The sequence below is a fragment of the Pan paniscus genome, chromosome 7, assembly GCF_029289425.2.
Source record: "Pan paniscus chromosome 7, NHGRI_mPanPan1-v2.0_pri, whole genome shotgun sequence".
Classification (NCBI taxonomy): Eukaryota; Metazoa; Chordata; class Mammalia; order Primates; family Hominidae; genus Pan; species Pan paniscus.
In genome coordinates this window covers 70179914-70193885 of record NC_073256.2, presented here as the reverse complement: position 1 = coordinate 70193885, position 13972 = coordinate 70179914, and the positions used below count along the sequence as shown (strand labels likewise).

General features: G+C 38.3%; 1 protein-coding gene across 1 annotated transcript in view; it reads right to left on the bottom strand.

Annotated features, from left to right (window-relative positions):
* Nucleotides 1–2601, bottom strand: part of RP1 (RP1 axonemal microtubule associated) — a 333216-nt gene extending 330615 nt beyond the window's left edge. Inside the window, exon 1 of the mRNA XM_057303012.2 lies at nt 2491–2601. The gene's annotated coding sequence lies outside the window, so the exon portion shown is untranslated. The remainder of the gene's footprint in view (nt 1–2490) is intronic.
* Between the last annotated feature and the right edge of the window lie 11371 nt (nt 2602–13972).

Here is a 13972-nt window from a genome sequence, read left to right as displayed (position 1 = left end):
TAACTCTTCAAGACCCTAATTTCAATTCCTTTGGGTATATGCTGTGTAATAGGCTTGCTAGTTCTGTTTTTAATTTTTAATTTTTGTGGGTACAGAGGTGTATATATTTATAGGATACACGAGATGTTTTGTATTTTTAATTCTTTGAGGAATCTCTGCACTGTTTTCCATAGCTGCTGCACCATTTCACATTCCCACCAACAATATACAAGGATTCCAGTTTCCCCACATCTCCACCAACACTTGCTGTCTTCTGTTTTTTTAAAACAGCCATCCCAGCATGTGTGAAATGACATCTCATTGTGGTTTTGATCTGCATTTCTTTGAGGGTCAGTGATGTTGAGCATCTTACAATGTACCTGTTGCCCATCTGTATGTCTTCTTTAAGAAATGTCTGTTTGAATCCTTTTTTAAATCAGGATATTTGGTTTTAGGCTATCAAATTGTGATCTCTTGGTTTTAATGTTTAGAGCAGAATGCAATCTGTTTGGCTTTCTCCTCAATGCAGAAAATATCTTCTTTGTGAAGTGGAACACACAAAAAGTAAATTTCCTTCAAATCTGATCTTAGAACGTCAACTATAGAGAACAAGAAGTTCTCAAAGAACCCCTGCCTTTTGAAACACCTACTGTTTCTTGACAAGTCAAGCAGCAGGGGGCAGGATGGTGCAGTGGGAAAATATATGGCTGACCATCTGGAAATCTGAGTCTGATCCCATTCCAGCTGGAAGTCTTTTCACCTCCCTTGGCTATGGTTAACTTATCTGCAAAGTAAGGAGCTGGGTGGGTTGGATGGGCTTTCCTGCATCTAGCATTTTCTTTCACTCAGTATTTTTGTGTACCCTTCAGGTCAGGAGCTTGAGACTTAGCCTGGCCAACATGGTGAAACCCCATCTCTACTAAAAATATACAAAAATTAGCCAGGCATAGTGGCACGCACCTGTAACACCAGCTACTCAGGAGGCTGAGGCAGGAGAATTGCTACCCAGGAAGTGGAGGTTGCAGTGAGCCAAGATCATACCACTGCCCTCCAGCCTGGGCAACAGAGTGAGACTCCATCTAAAAAAAAATTATATATATATGTACGTATATATTTGTGTGTGTGTACCTGCTATGTGCCAGATACTGTGTTAGGCGCTTAAAAAAGCAAAACTCACTAACCTGTTTAAGTCTGCTGAAAGAACTTGAAATAACTACCAAAAATAAATATGATAATTCTGTTCTAAGAGTTAACCTCAGTATGAGGTGCCAACAGCTAGCGAATGAATGAATATGCTAGCCGGGACTACAGTGAAGTTTCAGTATCTCTAAAGCCACTTCAGTCTCAAATATGATCAAAGGTTACCCAAGTGTCTGGATTTAACATTGGGTAGCAGAAGGTTGAGCAGCAAGATTTATATATATAATATATATATAAATATATATATAATTTATATATAAATATATTATAAATATATATCTTTATATATAAATATATAATATATAATATATAAATATATAATATATATAATATATAAATATATAATATATAATATATAAATATATAATATATAATATATAAATATATATAATATATAAATATATAATATATAAATATATAATATATAAATATATAATATATAAATATATAATATATAAATATATAATATATTAATATATAATATATAAATATATAATATATATAATATATAATATATATAAATATATATATATATTAAAAAAAATTTTTTTTTTTGAGACGGAGTCTCGCTCTGTCGCCCAGGCTGGAGTCCAGTGGCGCGATCTCCGCTCACTTCAAGCTCCGCCTCCCGGGTTCACGCCATTCTCCTGCCTCAGTCTCCCGAGTAGCTGGGACTACAGGTGCCCGCCACCACGCTCGGCTAACTTTGTTGTATTTTTAGTAGAGACGAGGTTTCACCATGTTAGCCAGGATGGTCTCGATCTCCTGACCTCGTGATCCGCCCGCCTCGGCCTCCCAAAGTGCTGGGATTACAGGCTTGAGCCACCGTGCCCGGCCAAGATTAATATATTTTAACTACTCCAGCTTCATTTCGAACCTTCCCAGACACAGCCCCAACTCAAAGCCACAAACATAGTACTATCAAAAGTATTTATCCTTTCTCCCTACAACTTATGCAACTGCAATTTTTCCACTTTGTTTTGGCGGCCCCGTTTTGCTCCCAGGTTTCCCAACCAAGTAAGCTTTGAGTCACATTCAACCTGTCTCTCCCCTTTCCTTCCGGAATTTAATAAGCCACCAACAAATCTGCCGCGACCCACTCCAACAAGAAGCCCTCCCTCGGCAACCACAGTGCAGACCTCTATTGTTACAGCTCCCTGTCTCCTGGGGAATTCCAGCCGCAGGAGTTCCTTGGGGCCCCCGTGGAAAACTGGAAAGGAACTGTTGAAGCCTTTCACTGCCTGTTTTCCTGAATCCCATGGCCAGGGAGTCGGGGAGAAAGGGAGGGAACCCACAGCAAGTGCTTTTTACCAGTTCAGCGCCGCCGAGAACCGGGGCTTTCCCATAGGGCCGGGCCAGGTTCTAGGCAGAGAAGCGTCTGCATTCCGAGGCGCAGTCTGGGCTGGAGCCTGTCACCACCCTTCAAATCCCTTTGAAGCTGGGCAAAAATCTTGCCAACGCCAAGCTTCAGAGCTCCTCCGCTTAACCTGGGAGGGGCTGTTTCCTGCCTGCATTTCACAGCCTCTCACAGGAGGGAGGTGCAGTCATAATCATTTTACAGGATTCTCACTGTAGACATCAAAATCTAAAAACACGAGAAACATAAGTTTTATACAAAATACCATGTCAGATGGACCAAGACCTATTTAATGCTGAAAAATTATTCTACTAACTCAGAGACCTATTATCATAATATATACATACAAGCACACATATATACATATGTATACACATATACATATACATATAAACTATTTAGAGACACTTCTTCCTTAAAGTCATATTAAACATTCTCAGTTTCCTAAATAATTTCAGAAACTTCCCCACCTTCACTGTCCTTCTCTGAACACAGTCTAGGTTGTTAATTTCTCTTAAAATATGATTCCCAGGAGGAAATGCAGGATCCCTGATGGAGCCTTACAGGTGAGTTTTTTGTCCCCACATTGCAGGGTTTTCACATATCGACCTGCGATAAAATACTTACTTCTTTTTCACATGCACTGCTCCCAAGTCAGAGTCTTCTGTTCTGGGCGAAGGGAATTGGGTTTGAAAGTTTTTTTTGTATTTTTGTTTTTTAGGAGAGTCAGAGAACATTAGAATGAAAGAGTCCGTAGAAATTGCTGGTACATATTTTCAAGTCATGGGTTATATAGCTCATTCATGGGCCATGAAATCAATTTAAGTAGGTCACTGTTATGAGCTAAATGCTTGTGTCCCCCAGCTTCCAAATTCACATACTGAGGTCGTAATCCCCCGACATGATGGCATTAAGACATGGGGTCTTTGGGAGGTGATTGGGTCATGAGGGTAGAACCCTCATGAATGGCCCATATGAAAGAGACCCCAGAGAGCTCCCTTGCCTCTTCCACCATGGGAGGACTCAGTGAGAAAGTGCTATATTTCAACCAGGAAGCAGACCCTCACTAGACACTGTATCTTCTGGTGCCTTGATCTTGGATTTCCCAACCTCTGGAGCTGTGAGAAATAAATGTTTGTTGTTTAAACCATCCCAGTCTATGGTATGTTTATTATAGCAGCCTAAACGGACTAAGACGGTCACCCCCAGCTTTCTTTAAAAACTGAATAAGATGCAGTAGAAAGTATCAGAGTACATTGCACATATGAAAGACAAGTATTATTACATAAAACTTATATTTCAGATTTAGATACACAAGTATGTGTGCGTATAGATTATAACCATAATTGAGTTTTGGTCAAAAAACTTAAATGCCGCTGATCCAGTTCAATCAGGAAATGGCAGTGTTCTATAATGGATAAGCATTTGTTTGAAATTTAGAGTCAGAAAATCCCTGGTTTATGGTCTTGGATCTCGCCTTTAAGAACTGCGTGACCGCAGCAATTTATTTTGCTTCATTGAAACTCAGATCAGTTCCTCATCAATAAAATCAGGTATCAACGGCACTTTCCTCAAAGAGTTATTGAGGAGAAACACATTATTACTCACTTCCTTTTACTGAGCACATGCGATGTGCCAAGAAACACGGTGTCTTCATATGCACTATACTTCTGACCTTCACTACGACAACCCTCTGTATTGTTATCCATCAAATGAAGGAACCGAGGCAGTCTGGTCCAGGTGTATGTACTTAACCATTCCACTACACCAGCTCAAAGTACACCATGTCTCTACAAATACAAAGATGCATTTGAAGTACTTAACACAATCAGTACTAAGTACTTAACACAATCAGTACTAAGTACTTAGTACGGACACAGGGAAGCCTTCAAATTTTAGCACCACTCTCAGGACAGGTCCTCTGCAAGTTGAGGAATTCAAGCCAGAAGGTAGATTGATGCCCTTCTTCCTTCGGGAAAGTTTTGCTTATTCGGCTGTACTAAACAATGTGATGAAGTTTGTCATAATGTCCATTGACACTCTAACCAGAGCTCCATATCTTGTTGAGGCCAAGCAACAAGCAGTTTGCCAGCTCGCTGTCCATGAACCATACTCTGCGGAGCGCTGTGTGAGATGACATTGTAATAACCATCACAGGCACCATGATTATTGTTAGTATGGTCTGGGACAGATTCAGGTCTCCTCTTTCACCATCCAAATCTGTTTTTACTACTCCATCGAAGACACACCTATGCATGTGCTCCCGCTCACTTTCACCTGGTCAGTTTCATCCTGCTGAAAGTTTTTAGAATCTTTACGATATCATCCAAATGCACCAACTATCCCTTCTGGCTTTATGTCACCTGCACACCTGCTGAGCGTGTCTTCTCTGTCTTCATGGAGACGCTGATAGCAGTGTTCATCAAGAGAAAGCCAAGATCAGGTCTGCTTTCTTTAGGACAATCCTGTGGCTCCCCTCAGTGGCTGCTCACCTCGTCCTTATTGTGTTTGCCTCTCTTTCCTAAACCCTCACAAACCCAGACATTGACTTTTCACAGGGGGGAAATGGAGAGGAAGCACTAGGAAATGACCCGCTTTGAAGGCTCCATCTTGTGGCGCATGAGCATCAGTGCAGCTCGGGACTGCAGAGGGAAGAGGCGAGCTCTGGGAGGACCGCACTCACGCGGAGGCACTGAGGGAGCATTGGCAGAGCTCCCTTGATCTGGAAGGCGAGTCTTTTTTTTTTTTTTTCCATAATGTTTCCAGGTAAAATCAGACTGGCCTTATTCACTTTGTTCATCACTGCGAATAAATAAAACACTACACCTGCTTCATTAATGGTCCAGAAAAAAAAACATTTTTTAAATGAGCTACATGGGTAAAGAGAATTTTTTAAAAGATTTTCTCCACCATGCATCATTCTAAATTTGAAATAAAAATTCCCTATTCTTCCAGTAATAATCTGGAAATTATCTTTAAGAATTCCTTCACTTTAAATGGGCAGCTAAAATGGAGGCAATGCTGGGCCGGCAAGGCAGCTTCCTCATCATCTTAAAGGACCGATACGGATGTCCTGTCACTCAGGCCTGCTTCTCCCACACCGGGATCTCACCTCCTTCAGGTGGGGCTATGTTGCCTTCTGCAGCTATGTAGACTTTTATTCCTTCTGGGATGCAAGACAGCTAGAGCCAAGGAGACATTTCTAGCACACAACCAGGCACAAGTTTTCAATGTGAGTTTAAATAGTCATGACTTAAAACTCTGAGTTGCAGTGCAGGAATCGGGCGTGCAGATGTAGGGCTTGTTGGTGTTGAGGAAGGGAAAGGAGAGAGCTGAAAGATGATGAAAATAAGGCAAGTGAGAAGCAGTAGTCACTCAGGATACTAACTTAGAACTCATGATCAGAAAGGGCAAGTGTAAGAAAAACAGTAGCGTTATTTATTTGGTCAACACACATGCATCAGTGACAGGTTCTAAGAATCAAGAAAACAGTGAGGCCTGAATCCTGCCCAGCAGTGTGCTCTGGGGAGGGAGACAGATTTGGAAATAAGTGTCCTTAACCCCCTTCTTGTGCAGTCTCTGAAAGAAGAGCAGGTGGAGGTGAGGTCTGGCAAGACTTCCCTGGGGTTGCTTCCTCTCAGGACAGAGGTCATTTTCTGTCAATTCTCTTTACTATCAATTTATAAACTCCAAAATTGTAGCATCTCAATCCTCCAATGCCTCTGAAATTTTGATTTATGATTTTAATTTTTTCTTAACCTTGAAACAACCTTAGAGCTGATTTAATAGAGCACCTTAATTGTACAGATGAGAAAAACATTGGCAGATGAGATGGAATGTCTTCATACACAGCCTCTCTACTTGTTACATCGCTGGCTATGACACTCATGTCCAGGCTCATCTCGGGGTGAGACTGCTTTGAGGGCCAGAGTAATACAGAATTAAGGGTAGCAAGCAACAGTTTATGGGTGAAAGACAGGCTGCTTCCTCCAATAGGAGGTGTACTCTTTACTGGAGGAAAATAATTAAGGTTAAAAAAAAAAAAGTATAGTCAGTATGTTAGTAATTAGCGAAATACCAAGAAATTTAATCCCCTATACTTAAACGTCACATTCAAATAAACTAAGGCTATAATATAAACTCCCTGGATATATATCAAAATACCTTGCCTTCTTGCTGTCATGTAGACAATAACCATTGTATTTACAACTCATAAAGTGGGAAAGAAGATAAGAAAAATATCACTAAATTCTGTATTTTTAATTCAAGTTACTAAGGAGGGTGGAGTTCGAATTGGCCTTGACCTGAATCTCTCTCTTTTAAAGAAACAGAGGGAGACACTTTGCATTTTGGTCATGAACAGAATTCGAATCACATAAAACTTGTGCTCAGTCCTCTCCCAGCTGATCCAGGCATCAGAGGGAGTGGATCAGGGGATGGGGAGGGACCCCCCACTCAGAAACAAGCAAGTAGAATTGTAGGTCACGTTTTGTTGACATTGTGCTTGACCAATGGAAATCCCTAGGTTCCAGCAATGAGACTCACAACAATGTGCAGTAGCTGTTGCCATGTGATCAACAGGGATTTCAGACTTGGCCTGAAAACTGAGGTTTTAATGCCCAGGGGAGGACAGGAGACGAAGGAAGAAGGGAATTGGAACCGAGTCACTGTCCGAATGTGTTAAGGGCTAGCCAAACTGAAACGTAAACTTCTAGTCTACAGGTGCTTTGTATTAAAAAGAAAAATAATTACTTGCAAGAAATCTAAACCTCAGAATACACCATGTAGAGATGTGAGTTATAATGCCTACAGGTACCCGAGAATTAAACAGAAAGATTGAGCCAGGGCAGTAGAATCCTGAAACCCTGGCAGAAGCAAACAAAAAACTTCCTTAGTGCACAACCCAGGATGTATAGATCACCATAGAAGGCATAGCTCTTACTGACAATAAATCAGAATTCAGAATTACATAATCAAAACTACACATGCAAGCACCATCAAAACTGCATGAGGAACCATCGTGACACAGAGATGGGCAAGAATTAACACAGGTAGAATTAGTGCTCAAGAGGCCAGGCGCAGTGGCTCACACCTGTAATCCCAGCACTTTGGGAGGCCGAGGCGGGCGGATCAGGAGGTCAGGAGATCGAGACCATCCTGGCTAACATGGTGAAACCCCGTCTCTACTAAAAATACAAAAAAAATTAGCCGGGCTTGGTGGCGGGCGCCTGTAGTCCCAGCTACTCGGGAGACTGAGGCAGGAGAATGGCGTGAACCCGGGAGGCGGAGCTTACAGTGAGCGGAGATCCTGCCACTGCACTCCAGCCTGGGTGACAGAGCGAGACTCCGTCACAATAAATAAATAAATAAATAAATAAATAAATAGAATTAGTGCTCAAGAGTGAGAGGAGGCTGGGAGCGGTGGCTCACGCCTGTAATCCCAGCACTTTGGGAGGCCGAGGCGGGCGGATCACTTGAGGTCAGGAGTTTAAGACCAGCCTGGCCAACATGGTGAAACCCCATCTCTACTAAAAATACAAAAATTAGCCAGGTGTGATGGCGGGCAGCTGTAATCCCAGCTATTTGGGAGGCTGAGGCAGGAGAATCATTTGAACCTGGGAAGGGGAGGTTACACAGAGCCCAGATCACGCCACTGCATTCCAGCCTATGTGAGACAGGGAGACTCCATCAAAAAAAAAAAAAGAAAAGAAAAAAAGAAATGAGAGGAAATAGAAAAATCTGAAAGCCACCATTAAAAAGATAGTTTAAGCTTATTTTACAGGTAAAAGAAAAAATATAAACAATAATGAAATACAAGACAGTATTTTAAAGCTTGAGGATATTTGGGGAAGAAAAACGTGAAACATACAAATTAAAAAAAAGATTTGGCCAGGCGCGGTGACTCACGCCTGTAATCCCAAAACTTTGGGAGGCTGAGGCAGGCAGATCACGAGGTCAGAAAATCAAGACTATCCTGGCTAACACGATGAAACCCCGTCTCTACTAAAAATACAAAAATTAGACAGGCGCAGTGGCAGTTGTCTGTAATCCCAGCTACTCGGGAGGCTGAGGCAGGAGAATTTGAACCCAGGGGGCGGACGTTGCAATGACCCAAGATCAAGCCACTGCACTCCATCCTGGGTGACAGAGCAAGACTCTGTCTCAAAACAAAACAAAATAAAACCAAAACCGGATTCATTGGATTTCCAAATTCAGTGTGGAGGTATAGAGGGCTGGAAAGAGTGTCACACACACCCTTACAACAAGAAAAATGCTGGACAATAACAAATGAATAATTTATTTTATTTTATTATTTATTCTTTATTTTTAACTTTTAAGTTCAGGGGTATATGTGCAGGTTTGTTACATAGGTAAATATGTGTCATGGGGGTTTGTTGTACAGATTATTTCATCACCCAGGTACTAATCCTAGTACCCATTAGTTATTTTTCCTCATCCTCTCTCTCCTCTCACCCTCCACCCTCTGATAGGCCGCACTGTGTGCTGTTCCTCTCCCTGTGTCCATGTGTTCTTCATTTAGCTCCCACTTATAAGTGAGAACATGTGGCATTTGGTTTCTGTTCCTGCATTAGTTTGCTAAGGATAATGGTCTCTAGCTCCATTCATGTTCCTGCAAAGGACATGATCTCGTTCCTTTTTATGGCTACATAGTATTCTATGGTGTATATGTACCACATTTTCTTTATCCAGTCTATCATCGATGGGCATTTAGGTTGATTTTATGTCTTTGCTATTGTGAATGGTGCTTCAGTGAACATACACGTGCATGTGTCTTTATAATAGAATTATTTATATTCCTTTAGGTATATACCCAGTTATGGGATTGTTGGGTCAAATGGTATTTCTGTCTTTATGTCTTTGAGTAATTGGTACACTGCTTTCCACAGTGGTTAAACTAATTTACACTCCCACCAACCGTATATAAGCATTCCGTTTTGTCCACAACCTCACCAGCATCTGTTATTTTTTTACTTTTTAATAATAGCCATATGAATGACTTTTCCATTGGAGAGCTGAGGTCACAAGAGCAAACAAATAACCAGAAATCTTCAGAGAAGATTTGTCTGTGGGGAGAAACAGCACCCAAATTTTTGCTTACCTGGAGCAGATGTAGATGCCATCAGGTGCCATATAAGCCAATAAGAAGATTCAGCTAGAAATTTTTGATGAATTGCTGAAGGCCCAGTGTGGAGATAAAACCAGAGTTGGAAGTCCCTGGGGCTGCAGACAGAGGAGGATTGCAGCAGTTCAACTCTACAACAAAGGCTGAGAAGATCTTCACTGAGGGAATATAATAGAGGTCAGAAACTTGAATCTACACAAATAAATGAAGAGCATATACATAGAAAATATAGAATTAAGATCGAATTTATTATTTTCTTACTGTAGTTACTTTTTATGTTTAAAGAAAATAGTAACAATATAGTCTCTATTGATAGCTATGTAAAAGTAAAATAGATGACAGCAATAGCACAAAGAATGGTAGAGAGGAATTAAGGATATGCTATAATAAGTTCCTTACACAATATGTCAATGGTGTACTATTGAGAGAAGACTCAGATTGTTTTTAAATGCAAATGATTACTTAAAAATTACATGTGGGCCCTAGGGCCACAACTTAGAAAAAAAATTAAGAGGTATAAATGACATCAAATAAAGGTAAAATGGAATAATAAAAAATTTTCCAATAAACCCAGAGAAAGCATTTAAAAAGGAAAAAATACAGAATAAATGGAACAAATAAAACAGACAGCAAGATGGTAAATAGGAAATTTTATTCTAACCTTATTAATAATCACTCTAAATGTGACTAATCTAAATAAGCCAGTTTAAAGAAAAGGATTTGTCATACTGGGCCAGAAGAAAAAAATCAAGACCCAACCATATGTTGTCTACAAGAAACCAACTTTAAAATGAAGACATAGATAGAAGTAAAAAATATGGAGAAATATATATCATGCAAACACTAACCAAAAGAAAGCTGGAGTAACTATACTAATTTCAGGCAAATTACACTACAGCACAAGAAATATTATCAAAAATAAGCAGGAAAGTAACTAATGATAAAGCTATCAATCTTCCAAGAAAGTTTTCCCAGAAGAAAAACAATCCTAAATATGTTTACAACATATTAACAACAACAGACCTTCAAAATAAAATAGACAAAAGTTGATATATTTGAAGGTAGAATTAACAACAGAGCTTCAAAATAAAAGAGGTAAAACTTGATATATTTAAAAGCAGAATAAACAAATCCACAATTATACTTGGACAAGTCAAGACTTCTGTCTTAGTAATTGGTAAAACAAATAGAAAGAAAATTATTAAGTGTATAGGTAACCTGAACAAACCTATCAACCCACCCAACCTAATGACATTTAGGAAACATGCAACCCAACAACAACATCAGCAGCAGAGTACATGTTCTTCACAGCAGCAGCACATGGAACAGTCACTGAGATGGACCATATTCTGAGCCATAAAAGAAACCCTGATAAATGTAAAAGAATAGAAATCATGTAAAGTATGTTCTCAGACCATAACAGAATTAAACTAAAAATCAATAACAGAAAGAAATTAGGGGAACCTCAAAATATATGGAAATTAAACAACATACTTTTAAATAATACTAGGTCTAAGAGGAAGTCCCAAGCAAAATTGGAAAGTACTTTGAACTGAATGCAAATAAAAACAAAATTTGCGAGTGCAGCTGAAATAGTGCTCAAAGAGAATTTACAGCAATGAATGTTTATGTTAGGAAAGAACAAAGATCTAAAGTCAGTACCCTAAGTTTTTATCTTAAGGAATTAGAAAAAGAATAGTAAGTTAAACCCAAAGCAAGTAGAGAAATGAAATAATAAGGATGAGAACAGAAATCAATGAAATTGAAAACAGGAAAACAATAGAGAAAACCAATGAAACCAAAAGCTGATTCTCAATAAAATTGATAAGCCTCTAGTGAGTCTAAGAAGAAAAGAGAGCAGATATAAATAACAATACCAAGAATAAAAGAGTAGAACTTCATTTTTTGCCTCACTGACATCAAAGGAATAATAAGAGAATACAATTAACAGCTGTATACCCTCCATAAATTCAACATCTTAGATGAAATAGGCCAATTTTCTAAAGGACATAAACCACCAAAACTCACTGAGAAGAAATAGAGAACTTGAATAACACTATGTCTATTAAAGAAATTGAATTGTAACTGAACACCTTCCCACACAGGAAACTCCAGGCATAGATGATTTCCTTGGTGAAATCTACCAATATTTAGGGAAGAAATAAGAACAAATCTATCAGTCTTCTCCAGCAAATAAAAGAAGGGAAAACATTCCAAGTCATTTTGTGAGGCCAGAACTAATCTAATTTGAAACAAAAGACAGTAAAAGAAAATTGCAAACCATTATTATATCAAACCATAGATATAAATTTCTTCAACAGATTGAGCCCAGCAATATATTAATAGAAAAAGGATTACACATCCTAATCTAGCAGAATTCATCCCAGGAATGTGAGGCTGCTTCAATATTTGAAAATCAAGTAATATAATTCATGATATTAAGAAACTAAGGAAGAAAACCCTTACAATCATCTCAATTGATTCTAAAGCCAGCATTTGACAAAATTTAGCATTACTTCATAGTAAAAAGTCTCAGCAAACTAGAATTAGAAAGGAATGTCCTTAATCTTATGAAAGACACTACATACTATATACATATATACATAAAACTATAAAACCTGCAACTAACCTCAGTGGTAGAAAATGGAATGCTTTCTCCATAAGATGAGAACAAGGACAGGCTATCTGCTCTCACCACATTTGTTTGATACCATACTGGAATTCCTGTCCTTTTCAGTAAGTAAAGAAAAAGAAATAAAAGTCACACAAAGAGAAAGGGAAGAAATAAAATTGCCCCTAGTCTCAATTGACATGATTGTTTAAAAAGACAATCCCAAGAATCTACAAAAACATCTCTCAGAACTAAAAAGTGAGTTTAACAAGGTCACAGGATACGTGGCCAATATAGAAGAGCCAATTGTCTCCCTACATACAGCAATGACCAACTGAAATTTAAAATGCAAAAAACAATACAACCAAGTGTAATAGCACCAAAATTGAAACACTTAAATATGTACTTAAATATGGAAATACTTAAATCTAACAAAATATGTACAGGGTCTGTATACAGAAAAGTATAAAACACTAATGAAAGAACTAAAAAAGATTTAAGTAAACAGAGAGATATGCTATATTTATGGACTGAAAGACTCAATATTGTTAAGGTATCTATTTTATCCAGTTGATGCACAGATTCAGTACATCAAAATCAAAATTCCAGCAAGCTTCTTTGTAAATATAGACAAACTAATTCTAAAATGTATATGGAAAAGCAAAGGAACTAGAAAAGCCAAAACAATTTGGAAAAAGAACAAAGTTGGAGGACTCTACCTGATTTCAAAATTTATTATAAAGCTACAGTTATCTAACCATATGATATTGGCAAAAGGATAGATACATATAAAAATGAAACAGAATAAAAATCTTGGAAATAGACACAAATATAGTCAATTGATTTTTGGCAAAGGTACAAACTCAAGTCAATGAAGAAAGTTTTATCTTTTCAACAAACGTTGTTAGAACAGCTGGTCAGCCATGTGTAAAAAAACTCATGCCTTATACAAAAATTAACTCAAAATAGATCATTAACCTAATTCAAAATTTAAAACCTTAAAACTTCTAGAAGAGATGTAGGAGAAAAATCTGTGTTACCTTGGGTTTGGTAACAAGTTTTTAGATGTGAAACTAAAAGCTTGACCCACAAAAGAAAAGTTTATAAAATGGACTTTTTAAAAACTGAAAACATTGCTCTGTCAAACACAGTGTTAAGAGAATGAAAAGATAAGCTACAGACTTGGAGAAAGATATTTACAAATCCCATATCTGATACAAGACTTGTGTTAAAATACATAAAGAAACTATCCTCAGAGCAAACAGGCAACCTACAGAGTGGGAGAAAAATTTTGCAATCTATCCATCTGACAAAGGTCTAATATCCAGAATCTACAAGGAACTTAAATAAATTTATAAGAAAAAAACAACCTCATTAAAAAGTGGGCAAAGGACATGAACAAACATTCATGCAGACAATAAACATATGAAAAAAAGCTCAACGTTGCTGATCATTAGAAAAATGCAAACCAAAAACACAAAGAGATACCTTCTTACGCCAGTTAGAATGACAATTGTTAAAAAGTCAAGAAACAGCAGATGCTGTTGAGATTGTGGAGAAATGGGAATGCTTTTACGCTGTTGGTGGGAATGTAAATTAGTTCAACCATTGAGGAAGACGGTGTGGCAATCCTCAAAGATCTAGAACCAGAAATAACATTTGACCCAGCAATACCATTACT